Here is a 16,604-nt window from a genome sequence, read left to right on the forward strand (position 1 = left end):
CATCAGAACAAGAACCAACCGTCTGAGAGACGGTTTTTACCTGAAAGCAATAACAAAACTAAATGCAACCAAAACATAACCATCAATCATCATGAACGATGTGCATCAGCTATTGGTTATTTATTTTTATACATGGTGTATAAATTATGAGATAGTACATTAATCGTATGCACTGACTGATGGCACTTTTTAAAATTTTGTTGTTCCTGTGACAATGACAATAAAGACTTTTATCTTATCTTTTATTGAAATATTTTATTTTTGAAATAAGGGCGGGGGAGGACCAGCGTCCTCGCCCGGACGTGGGTCACCAGGGCTCCACCCTGGAGCCAGGCCTGGAGGTGGGGCACATTGGCGAGCGCCTGCTGGCCGGGCTTTTACCCATGGAGCCCGACCGGGCTCAGTCCGAAGAGGAGACATGGGTCCCTCTTCCAATGGGCTCACCACCTATGGCAGGGATGGGATCTCCTGGTCCTCGAGGGCCGGTGTCCTGCAACTCTTGGTTGTCTCCCTGATCCAACACACCTGTCCAATAGCTGAATCACCTCCTAAATGCAATCAAGTTCTCCAGAGACCTGCTAATGACCTCAGTATTTGACTCAGGTGTTGAAGTAGAGATACATCTAAAAGTTGCAGGGACATGGAGTGCCCACCCCTGACCTATGGGAAGGGCCAAAGGGGTCGGGTGCAGTGTGTGATGGGTGGTGGCCGAGGGAGGGTGGAATCGGTCCTGGCGATCCGATTCTCGGTTACTGAAGCTGGCTCTTGGGATGTGGAATGTCACCTCTCTGGTGGGGAAGGAGCCGGAGCTGGTGTGTGAGGTTGAGAGGTTCCGGCTAGAAATAGTCGGTCTCACCTCGACACAGGGCTTTGGTTGTGGAACCAGCCTCCTTGAGAGGGGCTGGATGTACCTCCACTCTGGTGCCCATGGTGAGAGGCGTCGAGCAGGAGTGGGCAGACTTGTTGCTCCCCATCTCGGCGCCTGTACGTTGGGGTTTACCCTGGTGAACGAGAGAGTAGCCTCCCTCCGCCTACAGGTGGGGGGACGGGTTCTGACTGTCGTTTGTTCTTATGGGCCGAAATGACAGTTCAGCCTACCCACCCTTCTTGGAGTCCTTAGAGGGAGTACTGGAGAGTGCCCCTCCTGGGGACTCCCTCGTTTTGCTGGGGGACTTCAACGCTCACGTGGGTAATGACAGTGGAGGGGTGTGGTTGGGAGGAACACTCCCTCTGATGTGAACTCGAGTGATGTTCTGTTGTTGGACTTCTGTGCTCGACACGGATTGTCCATAATGAACACCATGTTCAGGCATAAGGGTGTCCATATGTGCATTTGGCACCAGGACACCCGAGGCTGGAGTTCGATGATTGATCTTGCCATTGTTTCATCGGATCTGCGGCCGTACTTGGGTGAAGAGAGGAGCGGAGTTGTTCACTGACCACTACCTGGTGGTGATTGGCTCCGGTGGTGGGGGAGGATGCTGGTCAGACCTGGCAGACCCAGACATGCTGTGAAGGTCTGCTGGGAACATCTGGCGGAGTCCTCTGTGAGACGGAGCTTTAACTCCCATCTCTGACAGAACTTTAAACACTTCCCTGGTGAGGTGGGGGACATTGAGTCTGAGTGGACCATGTTGTTGGTGCCTGTCGCGGCAACAACCCTCGAACCCCTTGGTGGACACCTTCAGTGAGGGATGCTGTCAGGCTGAAGAAGAAGTCCTATCAGACCTTTTAGCCTGTGGGACTCTGGAAGCAGCTGATGGGTACCAGCAGGTGAAGCAGCGTGTGGCTCGGGTGGTTGCTGAGGCAAAAACTCGGGCGTGAAGAAAGACTTCCGTATGGCTTCCAGGCGATTCTGGTCCACCATCCGGCATTTCAGGACGGGGAAGCAGTGCAGCACCAACACTGTTTTCAGTGGGGATGGTGAGCTGCTGACCTCAACTCGGGACGTTGTGGGCTGGTGGGCGGAGTACTTCGAAGACCTCTTGAATCCCATCAACATACCTTCCGTTGAGGAAGCTGGGCCTGGGGACTCTGGGTTGGGCTCTCCAATCTCTGGGGTCGAGGCCCTCGGTGGCAGGCCCCTGGGGGTGGATGAGATTCGCCCAGAGTTTCTTAAGGCTCTGGATGTTGTAGGGTTGTGTTGGTTGATGCGACTCTGCAATATCGTCCATACAATATTGCAGTCGCGTCAACCAACACAACCCTACAACATCCAGAACGTATGGACAATATTGCAGGGACCCCAACTGTCCCTGGATATTGCCAATCCAGGGGCAGTTCCCCTGGATTGGCAGACTGGGGTGGTGGTCCCCCTGTTTCAAAAGGGGAACCGGAGGGTGTGCTCCAACTATAGGGTGTCACACTCTTAAGCCTCTCTGGCGAGGTCTATTCGGGGGTCCTGGGGAGGAGGGTCCATTGGATAGTTGAACATGAGATTCAGGAAGAGCAGTGTGATTCTGATTGTGGTCGTGGAACACAGGACCAGCTCTACACCCTCAGCAGGGTCCTGGAGGGTGCATGGAAGTTCGCCCAACCGATCTATATGTGTTTTGTGGACTTGGAGTAGGCGTTTGACCATGTCCCTCGGGGTGCCCTGTGGGGGGTTCTCCGGGAGTCTGGGGTACCGGGCCCTTTGAAACGGGCTGTCAGGTCCCTGTATGACCGGTGTCAGAGTCTGGTCGGCTTTGCTGGCAGTAAGTCTGGCTCGTTCCCGGTGAGGGTTGGACTCCTCCAGGGCTGAGCTTTGTCACCGAATCTGTTCATTACTTTTATGACCAGAATTTCTAGACCAGCCAGGGTGTTGAGGGGATCCGATTTGGTGACCATAGGATCCATCTCTGCTTTTAGCGGATCTGGTCCTATTGGCTTCATCAAGATGTGATCTGCAGCTCTCGCTGGAGCGGTTCGCAGCCGAGTGTGAAACGGCCGGGATGAGGACCAGTTCCTCCAAGTCCGACGCCGTGGTCTTGAGCCGGAAAAGGGTAGAGTGCTTCTCCGGGTCGGGGGGGATGTCCTGCCCCAAGTGGAGGAGTTTAAGTATCTCAAGATCTTGTTCATGAATGAGGGAAGAAGGGAGCGGGAGAACGGTAGGCCGACTGGCGCAGCGTCCACCGTGAAGCAGCACAGTACCGGTCCGTCATGGTGAAGAGAGAGCTGAGCCAAAAAGCAACGCTCTAGTTTTACGGTCGATCGTTGTTCCCACCCTCATCTATGGTCATGAACCTTGGGTCATGACTGAAAGAACGAGATCTCAGATACAAGCAGCCAAAATGGGAGCATGGATTGGGGGAGAAGCTCAGAGTAGAGCCGCTGCTCCTCCGCATCGAGAGGAGCCAGTTGAGGCTCAGGCATCTGGTCAGGATGAATTCAAAGAGTTTGAGTTCAGAGAACAGGAACGTCCTGGGCGGGTCTTAAAGACGGATCCCTATTGGTCAGAGCAGCTGCTGATCCCTCCCACCTCCAAACTGCAAAACTCCAGTAAATCACATTATTTAAAGGAGATCATGGAAAAACTGGGAAAAGGCCATCCTGGTCGGAATGTCATTTTGTTGGTTCGACCTATAAGAATTTATCATAATCAAATCAGGAGCAGACAGAAGCATGTTTTTTGCTTCAGTAAAATAAATGTGATCAGAAGTTTTCCAGTTCAGACTGTTGGCTCCGTCGCTCTAAACTCTAAACTTCTTCAGACTTTTAGCTCAGGTTTTTGCTCCTCGTCTCTCTGGAGTTTCTGTTTTTGTCTCCTGAACAAATGAAGGAAATTCTTCAAATCTGCGTTTCTGAACTGATAACATGAAAACCTGCAGCTGATGCAGAACTGACTGGGATTATAACATGATCTGGTATAAAACCATGAATAAAGACACAATGAGAGACATTGATACCAACTTTATTTTGAAAAATCATGTTTCAAATCAAACACAAGCAGAAAAACATCCAGTAAAACTTGAACAGTTTCAGATTCCTGATGGTTCATCATGAAGAATGAATGTTTCTGCAGCATCAGATTTATGATGATTAAAATTAAATGTTTATCATTTTCTGACTGAAATGAAGAATCAACAAATAAACACAAATTATTTTCAGAAACAATTATTCACACTAAGAAAACAAAACTTCAAATAATCACATTAAACATGTTTTATTGCTGCAATAAGAACCAATCCCAACTTTATACAAGTTACTCATAATTTCACATCTACAATTTTCATACTTTAGTTGTAAAACAATATATAATAAAAATACAAATAAATGAACAGAAATTTACATGTCAACTTGTTTGTTAATTAATTGTTTCATTTATAAAATAAAAAACAAGAAAATGTGAAACAAATAAAAAGCAGAAGAATTCCTGATATTGAAGACAAAGCAAAATAAAAAAAACAGAAATATTACATTTAATAACAATGTTTGTTTCTGATGTTGGATTATTAATTTATTAATAATATTTAATAAAGTAAAATGTTTTAAACCAAATTTACTCTGATTAAATTAAATGTAAAGATCAAAAGAAACTAAAATAGTTTTAAACTTTACTGAAACCAAAGATCTTCAGGACGTTGTGATGCATCACTCTGTGTTTTTTTCTGACATCTTTTGTTTTTCTTTCTATGATTCATTAATTTTTATCCTATTTATCAGAAACATGAAGTTTTATGTGTTTATTCGGTTCATTCTAAGTTTTTCTTTCTGTTGTTTCTCTTCTTGTTTTCGCAGCAGAGCAGAAAAATCTTTCTTGTATTTTTCTTTGAACTCATTAAATTCTTCTGCTCGTTTTCTGGCTTCGTCTTCAAACTTCCTCTTTACTTCCTCCACTTGTTTCTGATATTTTTGCTCTAATTCTTTTCTCTCCTTCTCCAGTTCTCTCCTCCTCTCATCATCTTTTCTCCTCTGGTTTTCATATTTCTGTCTTTCTTTCTCGTATTTGTCCTGGAGTCTCTTCAGTTCTTCTCGTCTCTCTTGTTCTTCTCGGTGTCGATTTTCCCACCACTCCTTTCTTTCCTTCTCCCAGGCGTCTCGTTTTTCCTCCATCTGTTTTCTCGTCTCTTCCAGTTTCCTGTCGATTGTTTCCTTTTCTTTTGATTCCTGTTGGATCTTTTTCTCTAAATCTTGTCGTTCTTTTTCCCACTGCTGTTGTTGTCGTTCTTCCTGCTCTTGTCTTTTCTTCTCTTCCTCTTCTCTTTCTCTCTGTTCTCTGTCTTTCTGCTCTCGCTCCTTCCTCATGTTTTCTTCCATCTCTTGAAATTGTTCTTCTCTCTGTTTTCTCTCTTTTTCCATCTCTTCTCTCTGTTCTTCCATTTTTCTTCTCAGTGATTCTTTTTCTTCTTTGTGTTTCTTTTCAAGCTCCTCCTTCAGTTTGTGAATTTCTTCTTCTTTGTCCTGCAGGATTCTCTTCACCTCTCTCTGTATTGCAGCTTCGGCCTCCTGCAGCATCTCGCTGGTGAAGCAGTTTCCTCCGTTCTGCTTCACCATCTTATTGATCTTCTGGATCAGTTCATTGGCTTGTGATCGGTTCTCTTTGTCATAATTATTAAAAACATGATATCTTCCTCCACAGTCTCTGAGCAGCTTGTTAAAGGATTCATTTCTTCCCTCTCTAATGTACTGCTCTATTGTTTTCTCCTCATAGTTCAGTTTGTCTCCTCCGTGAACAGGATGATGGTGAAATCTTCTGAGTTTTTACCAAAAACTTTCTTCATTTGTCTTAAGTGAGTTTCTCTTCCTCGGTGAATCTGCCGACCTGCAGCACCAGCAGGAAGACGTGTGGCCCCGGCGCCAGCAGGCTGATGCACTTCAGCAGCTCCTCGTCCACCTGGCCGGCGTCCAGCGTGTTGTCAAACAGGCCAGGCGTGTCGACCACAACGACCCGCCGCCCTGCGATCTCAGTCTGGGCTTTCTGACAGCTTTTAGTGACCGACAGTTGAGACGCTTTAGCTTCAAACTGTCTCCTGCCCAGGATGGTGTTTCCTGATGAACTCTTCCCGCCGCCCGTCTTCCCGACCAGAACGATCCGGAGATGATCTGATACCGGGATCTGCTCAGGATCTGAGTTAGAATGAAGATTAATAAATGGTAGAAAGTTATGAGACAGAATCCTCACAACCATTATGATGAAAACTTCTGCTTTGTTCCATCATTTCTGTTATTATAAGTAATTTATTTAAAGTTATTTGGAAAACATAAATGAATTTTATCTGTCAGAAAGTTGATTTGTATCATTCAACATCTCAGTTGTTTCCTGATATCAGGCAGAAAAACAGGAGATTTTTTACTGTTTGTATGTTTTTAAGTCTCAGATGAATTATTATAACATTTCACTGTAAAAACTCAAACTGAGCAATAAGTTAATAAAAAGAACTGCTGGGATCATCCTGTATATATATACAATAATATTAAACTTCATGTAAATAAGTGGAGAAAAAAGTCTTTTATATCTGAATTACATAAACATCATATTTACCTGGAGTCACAGACTTTGATTCAAACTTCTTCACTTTATTCTGCAGCTGTAGTTTATCCTCTATTTGGCCCCAAAATAATGTTTTAGTCGTATAAGATGAATCATTTTTCTCCAGCGTCTCCATCAGTTCTGGGATCTGCCGTCTGTCTCTGATGTCCAGAACTAAATATCTTCCTCCACAGATCTGGAGGAGATCCTGGATGTGTCTGTTCTCCTTTATAAAGTTCCCCACAGCTGGATGTTTAGGGTCTGACTCCACAGTGAAGAGGATGGTGGTGAAGTCATTGACTCTGGAGCTGAATGTGTCCTGGATGGTGTGTAACTCTCCCTTGTCTTCATCAGTGAGGGGACCCACAGGCAGGACCAGGATGAAGGCGTGGACACCCTCAGGATCACAGAGGGAGACACACCTGAAGGATTCCTCCATCACTTCCTGCTGAGCTTTTCCATCCAAGGCAGGCAGCTGCACCAGAGAAACCCCACGTCCAAACACCTCTCCCTGCTTCCTGAGCCTCTCTGGAGGAAGATCTGGCTGACCTAGGATGACCTTGGCTGCTGCCGTCTTCAGTGGATCATTTGGACCAAACAGAACCAGGTTCAGAGGTTTGCGTTTCTCAGCCACAGTTAAACCTTCATCCTTCTGCTCAGACACTGGAAATAAAATAAAACCTTTAAAACAGTTGAAAACATTCAGATCACAGAGATAGAAAACTTTTAATGTATTGATCCAGTAATATTTATGATCTCTGATCCAAAAGTTTATATAAATTCAAACTTCAGGCTTTTAGAAAAAAGATTAAGAGAATTTGATCCAAATAAAAAGTTGAGATGTTTGTTTCATCAGATTCTGGTTCAATAATTCTGCATCTTCTCAACAAAGACATGAATTATTATTGTGGGATTTCAGGACTTTAATATGAATCATGTTGATTTTATTCCTATCAGTAAATCAGTCAGTAGTTAAACTCACTGGAAGGAGGAATCAGTTCCAGGCTGTTGCTGCGTTTCACAGGCTGCAGATCTGAAAGGACAAAAAGTGAAGAAAAATAAAATCAGTTCTAAAATTCTCCAGAGAAACCAAGAACTGAACTCCTGATCTGGATCAGAACCAGTTTCAATAACTGATCCAAACCCAAAGTGGAGAGAAATAAAGTAAAAGCAGGAAACATTGATGTGAAAACAAGACAGAATGAAACGTTTGTTTCTGATCAAACTGTCATGGAGATCAATTCATTTCTCCGACCAGAGGAGGACCGGTCCAAAGGTCCGGTTCTGAAGCCAGAATGAAGCTGAACAAGTTAATGAAGGTCAGAGACAATAATTCATGTCTCTGATCATTTAAAACACAAAGTAACAAAAATCCTTCAAAAACTGAATATTTTATGACAATATGGAAACTTTACAATATTTTCATTCATGGAGAAAATAAAAACATGAAAGAAAAATGTTTCTGTATGAACCAGATAAACAATAATCAATATTTAGATTTAATCAATAAACAATAATCAATATTTAGATTTAATCAATTAACAATAATCAATATTTAGATTTAATCAATAAACAATAATCAATATTTAGATTTAATCAATAAACAATAATCAATATTTAGATTTAATCAAATGATTCAAGAGGTTTAACTAAACTCACCAGGTTCTGCAGCAGCCATGATGTCTCTGGGTCTCACTGGGCCAGAACCAGAACCTGAACCAGAACCAGAACCTGGATCAGAACCAGAACCAGAACCAGAACCTGAACCTGGATCAGAACCAGAACAAGAACCTGGACCAGAACCTGGACCAGAACCTCAGGTTGCTGTAACATATCAGAGGTAAAATCAGTTTAAAGTTTAAAGTTTGTACAGTTTGACTCTCAGAAACATTGTTTATCTTCACTGAGGCTGAAATTAATGCATTTCTGTAAAACATCAATAATTATTCATAACTTTCTCAATAATCAATAGAAAATCATTTTGCTATCAAAACGTTTCTCATGTTTTTATCTTTGGTGATGAGCTGCAGGTTGGAGGACTTTAACTAGGCCGATCCAAAATATCAGTATTATTATCAGTCAGCAGAAACATTAAAATATAATTTAACTGAATCCTAAATCTGCCAGAGAAAAACTGTAAATTATAGTAATTAAAAATAGAAATGTTCACAGTCTGGATGGAAATAATGTTTTATAGACGATTATAATGATGGATTTATTTCTGTTGGATCAGATTTGATCAGATTTATTGTGTCTTCAGTCTGACTGGAACATTTACCAACGACACAGAGACCAGTTTAGTTTCCACTGAGTGACTGGGAGCAGAAATCCAGTCCAACCAGTTGTTCCACAGCGTTCTGCTGGGAGGAACCAGTTGCCTCAGAAAGACTGAATGTTCAGAGATGAAGATTAAATGTCAGTTGGCTCAGAAAGCAGATCAACAGGAAGTTTAAGGAAGAGAAAAACAAGCAGAGCTTCAAGTTCATGAGAAACTAAAAAAAGCTTCAAATCATCTGAGAACAAAAAAATGGAGAAAATCAGTTTGACCTGATCAGATTCTGGATGAATCCAGTTCAGGTGACATTCAGGTAAAACAGCATCATCAGGTAAAAACTAGAGTTTGATCAAATCACTGCTACTGGCTCTTTTCCTAAAGCTTCTCTGGGAATAAAACTCCAAGCTCTGGTTAGGAATCCATAAAACCGCCTGAAAGGAAGAAAACTATCTTCCACATAATCAGCATTCAAACCCAGAAAGACAAAAATTTCATCAGCATCTAAATTTAAACCAGAAAATCAACAAAGAAAATAAATCAGTAAAAAAGCAACAGAGCTGAAAACGTCTGTGTTGTTTTTCTAGAGCTGCGAATATCAGAGTGACTCTCATCACTAGAAACTATTTTCATAAAGGCCGTGACCTTTGACATGACAATTTACCTAAAACACAGAAATAAAATGAGGTCATCATTTCAACAGCTTCTTGTTCACAGGAACCGTTTACATTTTAAGAAACATTTTTTCTGACTCACCTGTTGATGTTTGACTTTGACCTCAGGAATAAAGTTACAAACTCATCTGGACTATGAAATGATCTTGAAACATAAGCGCAGCTGAATAAATCCTCCTCCTGCAGCAGCTTGTTGTCTCTGAGTCTCTGCTGCTCTGCTGAAGTTGGACTGCAGGATGTTCCAGTGAAATTCCTGCACTGGGTGCTGCTGCCATGTTCTTCCTCATTCCTGCAGAAAACGCTGAGAAAAGCTGCAGGCCTCAAACTGAAAGGCTCACATGTGACACATGGGAAGCTTTGCATTAAAACTCCAGTTTATTCAACTCTTAAAGGTTTAATTAAATGAATAAAAAGTTTATTTTTCATAAACTCATATTGGGTTCAGTGTTAATAAATGTTGCATTTATTGAACTTAAGGAGTAAAAGACAGTAGAAGCAACTAAATGTGTCTCAGTCAGCAGGGGTCGTGGGCCGTTGATCACCTCTGTTATTCGCTTTGAATGTCAGGAACTTGTTCAATTGAAATGACAGTTCAGTCAGTCAGTGGGTTCAGTGGGTTAACCTCAACCCTGACCCTAAACCTGACCCTAACCCTGACCTCTAACCCTAATCCTACCCCAGGATGTTTCTGGGTTTCTACATCAGACCTTCACTGCTGTCTGGATGACTGTTTGATATTAAATGTTTTGGTCGTAGAGATTTGGTGGGAAATAATCAGAAAATATGTTGAAAGCTGTCAGTGGAACATGCAGAGCATCTAGATGGAGGAATGAACTTTATTCCTTTTCTGAAAAATGTGAAGAAACTCCTGCAGCATCACGAATACAGAGATGGATGATATTAAAACACATGAAGGTTTTATCATCATTACGTCATCAGTGTGAAGCATCACAGACACGGTAAAACGTTCTGAGTCAGGATCCAAACTCAGTTCATCTTTAGCTGACAGAAAAAACTCCAAGTAAACTCCAGGACTCAGACTCACTACGAACAAGAAGCTCTGACACAATAGATCTGATTTTATCCCAAATGTTAATAGTAAAGAGGGTTAGATAATAAAAAACTATCTTTAATAATTATTTTCTGTTTTAATTAAAGGAAAATCTCAAGGTTCACACAGAGCTGCAGCTGCGGAGCTCAGATACTGAAATAAAATCCAGAATATGAACAATATGCCGAGGATAGATGTGACAAGAATCACGACTGGTCAAATATTTGGAACATTAAAGATGATAATACTAAGATAGTATCAAATATCCTCCATCACTGCCAGCTTACAGCAGCAGGACAACATAATGGTTCCAGAGGATCATCATCTGGATGCTGAGGCTCTGGAACCAAAAGGCAGAACAGATTTTATTGGCTGCATGTTGGATTGTCTGAGTGGGACAGAAAAGCAGCCGGATGCCGACAACATTCTGGCATTAAAACAAAATGAAAAACACCATGAATGAACTTTGATGTTCTTGTTATTTAACAGACAGAAACTGATTTCAACAGAGACTGAAAACCATCAATATCCATCAATATTTATAGCAACTGATTTGCTGATTGGCTGTTGGAAGAGAAAAAAACTGATTCATCAATTAATGTTCCACCTGATCCAAAACCATCTGCTGTAAAGCTTAGTGAGCCTTTGGTCTGGACTGCAAACAGACATGGACCCAATGGGGCTGGAAGGACCCGATGGACCCATTAGAAATGGTGACAGATACAGAAATGTCCTTTCATTTTCAGGCAGAATCGGTTCAGACCTGGACCGGATCAGATCCAAGCCTTTTGTCAGCTGTCAGACCAGTTCCTGGTCCCAACCCGACCCGAAGCTGCTGCAGTGTGGAAACCTTTGGGTGACGATTGTGAAGAGGTTTTATTCGTATTAAATGATGTTCCTTTATGTGTCATATAAATGTAATGTTTTTTGTATCATAGTCAAGGTGTTTTTCTGTGCAGCTGCAAACGGTGTACAAACTAATGAACCATGATGTGTCTACTGCAGTAAGTTTCCAGGGTTGCTGAACTTCCCCAGACAGTTATTTGGGAACTGGCTGTTTTTCCCGTGGCCTTCCCTGCATGGAGACAGAGTGTTTAGTTTTCACCTCCCATAGACATTACATTATATTACATACAAGGTTTCGTATGTTTTCCTTTGTTTCTTTTCTTTGGTCTTGGAAGATTGAGTCTCCGCCTCGGTAGTAAAGAGAGATGAATAAAGTAACTATGCAGCTCTGGGTTCCTCAGAGCGGATCCTAATTTGTGGCTAATGCAGTGGATTTCTTGCTCTCCGTCTGCAGACGTATTAAAGATTGTTTTTGCTCCCTGACTTTTGTCTGGATCTCAGTCTCTGAATTGTGCACTTCACAATTTGGTGCATTGGCCGGGAACCTTCGCTGGTTCATCCAAGTCGGTGGACCTCAGGAGAGGGCTGATCACCAAACCTTCAAACTGCTTTTCCTCCAAACCGCTGGCAGGTCTGTCTGAGAAAAAGAGGACTCTTCTGGTGCTCCACCAGGTTGGATCAGCCACGACAGGATAAACTCAGAGCTGAGAGGGGCTGCAAAACATCTTAAGGTTGGTAGGTCTATTTATTTAGACTGAGTTGTAGGTCTGTCAATTTTAGACCGAGTCCTGTAGGTCTGTCGATTCAGACTGAGTTCCCCTAGGTCTATTAATTTAGACTGATTTCTGTAAGTCTATTAATTTAGACTGAGTTGTAGGTCTATCAAATTAGACTGAGAATTGAAGTCAACATTTCAAATAAACGTTTTAAATTGTAAGAGGTTTGTAAATTAGAGAATGGGACTTTTCTCTTCTAAAGAGCCTAGTGATGGATTTAGTAATTATGTTCCTCTTGGGCCGATTGTAGAAGAGATGATTAGAAAACATGGGGAATCATGTGTTCAGTATTTGCCACAATGGCATCTTCAGCCTTCTGTGTCTTTTCTGGGTCATGTGATTTCCTCCGAAGGCAGAGCTATCTCCAGCAACCGCATTGAAGCGATTGTGAACATACCTCTCCCTCAAACGAAGAAACAACTGATGTCCTTTTTAGGACTCTGTGGCTATTGTAGGCATTTCATACCGGGTTATGCTGAGATTGAGAAACCTCTGAGAGAAGTATGTCATGACAAGGGATTTGGATTATTAATGAGCTCACACATTTTACATAGGATTGAAGTAAATGTGAATTGAAGTTGGGTTGACGTCATTCAAAGCGCTGAAAAAACACCTGCAGACACTCAAACTCTGGGATTTTTCCCGATCTTTCCTGAATGTTTTATAGAGATGGTTAGATGAGAAGAGGGTTTTTTGTTTTGCTCCAAAAACATGGTGATAAATTGAAATTGGTCACCTATTTTCCAAATTAGATCCTGTAGCAGCCGCATTGCTACAAAGTTTGCGCGCAGTGGCAAGTGCAGAAAGGGCTGTTATGGCATCTCCAGACATCGTGGTATTCTAATCTGATTTTGTACGCTTCCTACGATGTCACACTAATTTTGAGCACCTATCTACTGTCAGATAAGCTGCATTATATACGCGTTGGTATAGCATATCATATTTTGGTTACATTTCAATTGACCAGAGGTAATTCCTATACAGCTGTGATAAATTTGAACTTAGACAGATTAAAATACCTTTAGTTGTCCAGGGACTATTAGTTATAACAAAACTGTTTTTTTAATTAATTAAGTGCTTCAGCAGGAACATGATAAATTATGTGCTGTAATACTAAATTATATTGAGATCTCTTCTGTATGTGTACACAAAGCTGAATTTTAAAACAGGATCCTGTACATTAGAGTTGAATTTAAACATTAATATGTTGTTAAAAGTACTTTTCTCTATTTGAAGCTTCATGTAAATTTGGCCATTTCAATTTAAGAAAATATGTATATGAAATGAGCACTGACTGTAAATATTTGACTGTAATGCAAAACTGACTGACTGACTTCTGATGGCGTCCAACGTTTGTTTGTGTCTGTTTCATGTTGGAGTGAATGTTTGTTTACATGTAATGTTTGTCTACATGTAATGTTTGTTTACATGTAATGTTTGTCTACATGTAATGTTTGTTTTGTTTACATGTAATGTTTGTTTACATGTAATGTTTGTGTACATGTAATGTTTGTTTTGTTTACATGTAATGTTTGTCTACATGTAATGTTTGTTTACATGTAATGTTTGTGTACATGTAATGTTTGTTTTGTTTACATGTAATGTTTGTCTACATGTAATGTTTGTTTACATGTAATGTTTGTGTACATGTAATGTTTGTTTTGTTTACATGTAATGTTTGTCTACATGTAATGTTTGTTTACATGTAATGTTTGTCTACATGTAATGTTTGTTTACATGTAATGTTTGTGTACATGTAATGTTTGTTTTTTTACATGTAATGTTTGTTTTACATGTAATGTTTGTCTACATGTAATGTTTGTTTACATGTAATGTTTGTCTACATGTAATGTTTGTTTACATGTAATGTTTGTGTACATGTAATGTTTGTTTTGTTTACATGTAATGTTTGTCTACATGTAATGTTTGTTTACATGTAATGTTTTGTGTACATGTAATGTTTGTTTTGTTTACATGTAATGTTTGTTTACATGTAATGTTTGTCTACATGTAATGTTTGTTTACATGTAATGTTTGTGTACATGTAATGTTTGTTACATGTAATGTTTGTTTACATGTAATGTTTGTTTACATGTAATGTTTGTTTACATGTAATGTTTGTTTACATGTAATGTTTGTTTACATGTAATGTTTGTTTACATGTAATGTTTGTTTACATGTAATGTTTGTCTACATGTAATGTTTGTTTACATGTTCTGTGTTTAATAAACATTGAACTAACATGCGCATGCGAAGAAGATAAAAACACAATCTTATTTGCAGGATTTCTCAAACACCGGAATGGGACCGCCGATGAAACCTGGAATTGTTTTAATAACATGTAATGACAACATGATTAACTACTGAATTTCTCTAACAGATCAATTAAAGACGACAGGCCCAAGGAGGACGACTTGGGCCAGTGAGCAAACCATTACATAATGTCCAGCCTGGAGATTTTTTGTTTACTAAAAATTTCAGGAGGAAGAACCGGCGTTCCCACAGCTGGCTGGAACCGTTTCAAGTGCTTTTGACGACACACACCACTCTTAAGGTCGCGGAGGGGTCGACCTGGGTTCACACCAGCCACTGTAAAAGTTCACATCCTGCGGGACCAGTCCAGAGCCCAGAGAACGAGGCTCCACCAAGCACCTCTGAAAAAATAGAGTTGCCAACACAGCTCACTCAGTAGGTTGGACCACGCCTAGCTGAGGCAGCATTAAGAACATGGACGGGCCGAGGCAGCGTCGCAGAACACCGACGTGGATTAAATATGCTGTACTATGCTGATCACATGCATGCAGTTCCAGTAGGCCCAGCAGAAATCAACAGGAGCAGACGCTCTACCAACCGTGAGATACAATCGTGTGAACAAAAGCAGGCTTCAAAAGGGGGCCTTCAGGTGTGTGTGCCCACTGATTCTTCAGTTGGCCTCATGATTCCCTGGTCAGCCTTGAACACCAATACTGGATCAGGTAACGGACAGAACTACAAAAAATGTAAGTGGTACATGACGAATGAGGTTAGGATCACGTCTGCACTCGTAGCAGATGAGGGAAACATCTGGACGCCGAAATGGGGAACAACTCCCTACGCCAGACAACATATGAAACTTTTTACGATGGGTAAAACGACGCAAAGACTACACATCACGGTAAACACAGTGAAAGGTTCAATCATACCACCCTCATCTTTGCCCATATTGTCTAACTGTTGGAGGTTTTACCTATACTCATTCATCAGGAAAGGATCCACAATTTCTTTTTGTTCTTTGTGAGGGGGGAATGTTACTGATGTCACCGTATTCTCCCACAGGTATTACTGTTTTAGACAAACTCACGGCTGATGACTGGTTCAGAGTAACGACAAGTATATCATTTTCTACAAATATTTGGTTATTATTGGCTGAAAGTGCTGTGAATGTATCTAATACTGACTGTGTTGTCTGCATGGGACCACGTCCTGTGCTTAGGATAATCCTGGCCCTTCTTTCTTTTCTTCTTTCTTTCTCAATGTCATGTCTAAAACTAATCCATCTTCGCATTGTAACCAGTGGGACAGTGTTTACCCTCTCACTAAAACTGATCTTAGAAAACCAGTGTTTTCAAAAACTAGCAGAAGCTAATTTCACATGCATTATTATGACCAGAACTCTTAAATTAGGAAATCTCTATTCACAAAATTGTTCAAATATAATTCGGGTGCCAGCAGATTTTAAACCAATTTCCAGAAGCGATGTTTGGTGGTGGTGTGGTGATTATTACAGATTATTTGATGGGTTACCAAAAACTCAGCTGGTCTGTGTGCACTCGTAACACTCTTGTTACCAGTTTCTATTTATAGGATGCAGGTTAAAGATGCGACTGATGGTCTGGACCGTTTCCAGTTTCTCTTATCTAACTGGCAACGTACAACAAAAAAACCCTCCTTAGAAATTTATGTAAGTTCCGAGAGACACCAGTTATATTAGTTTGGATCTTTATCTAAGTTTCCCTAACTTGGAATCTACTCTAAATGTTCATGCTATATCTAATATTTCATACGTCTAAAGGTTTACTATCTCTATAGTTATGCTAACTGGACTTATAATCTCAACACCCCCTTGCAAAAAACTGTGCATACTTTTGCCCGGTTGGATAATAATCCTGTGCAGTCGTCCGTTTCTGATTTTGTATCAAATGCTTTGTTGACTACAACTGTGGCCCAGTTCCATGGGCCTCCTAACTCGCCTGATGTTGAGGTTGAATTTGTTTTCTCCAGCGACCAAGATTTTCTCATTATCCCAAGTACAAGTAAATTGACACTTTCTTTTGATTTTTATCTTTAATGTGAAATTTTTGCTTCCAGGTTTTTGCTTTGCTTAATGTCACAAGAGGTCAAAATACTTGCTGAAACACTCCTATGATGTTCATATTTGCAACCATTACTTGATGGCGAAGATCACCTGATGTTTTGTGTTTCTCAACCCGTTTTGTTGCATTACTCCATTATTATTTCAATTTATACTCATTTTATATTTAATTCATTTTATCAT

The 16,604-nt window shown here is 41.0% G+C and overlaps 1 pseudogene; it reads right to left on the reverse strand.

Moving 5' to 3' along the window:
- Window positions 1–4,262: 4,262 nt before the first annotated feature.
- Window positions 4,263–9,626, reverse strand: LOC129365901 (GTPase IMAP family member 8-like; annotated as a pseudogene).
- Window positions 9,627–16,604: the final 6,978 nt, after the last annotated feature.

Source organism: Poeciliopsis prolifica, unplaced genomic scaffold (genome assembly GCF_027474105.1).
Source record: "Poeciliopsis prolifica strain line A6 unplaced genomic scaffold, Auburn_PproV2 SCAFFOLD014, whole genome shotgun sequence".
In the NCBI taxonomy this organism is placed as follows: domain Eukaryota; kingdom Metazoa; phylum Chordata; class Actinopteri; order Cyprinodontiformes; family Poeciliidae; genus Poeciliopsis; species Poeciliopsis prolifica.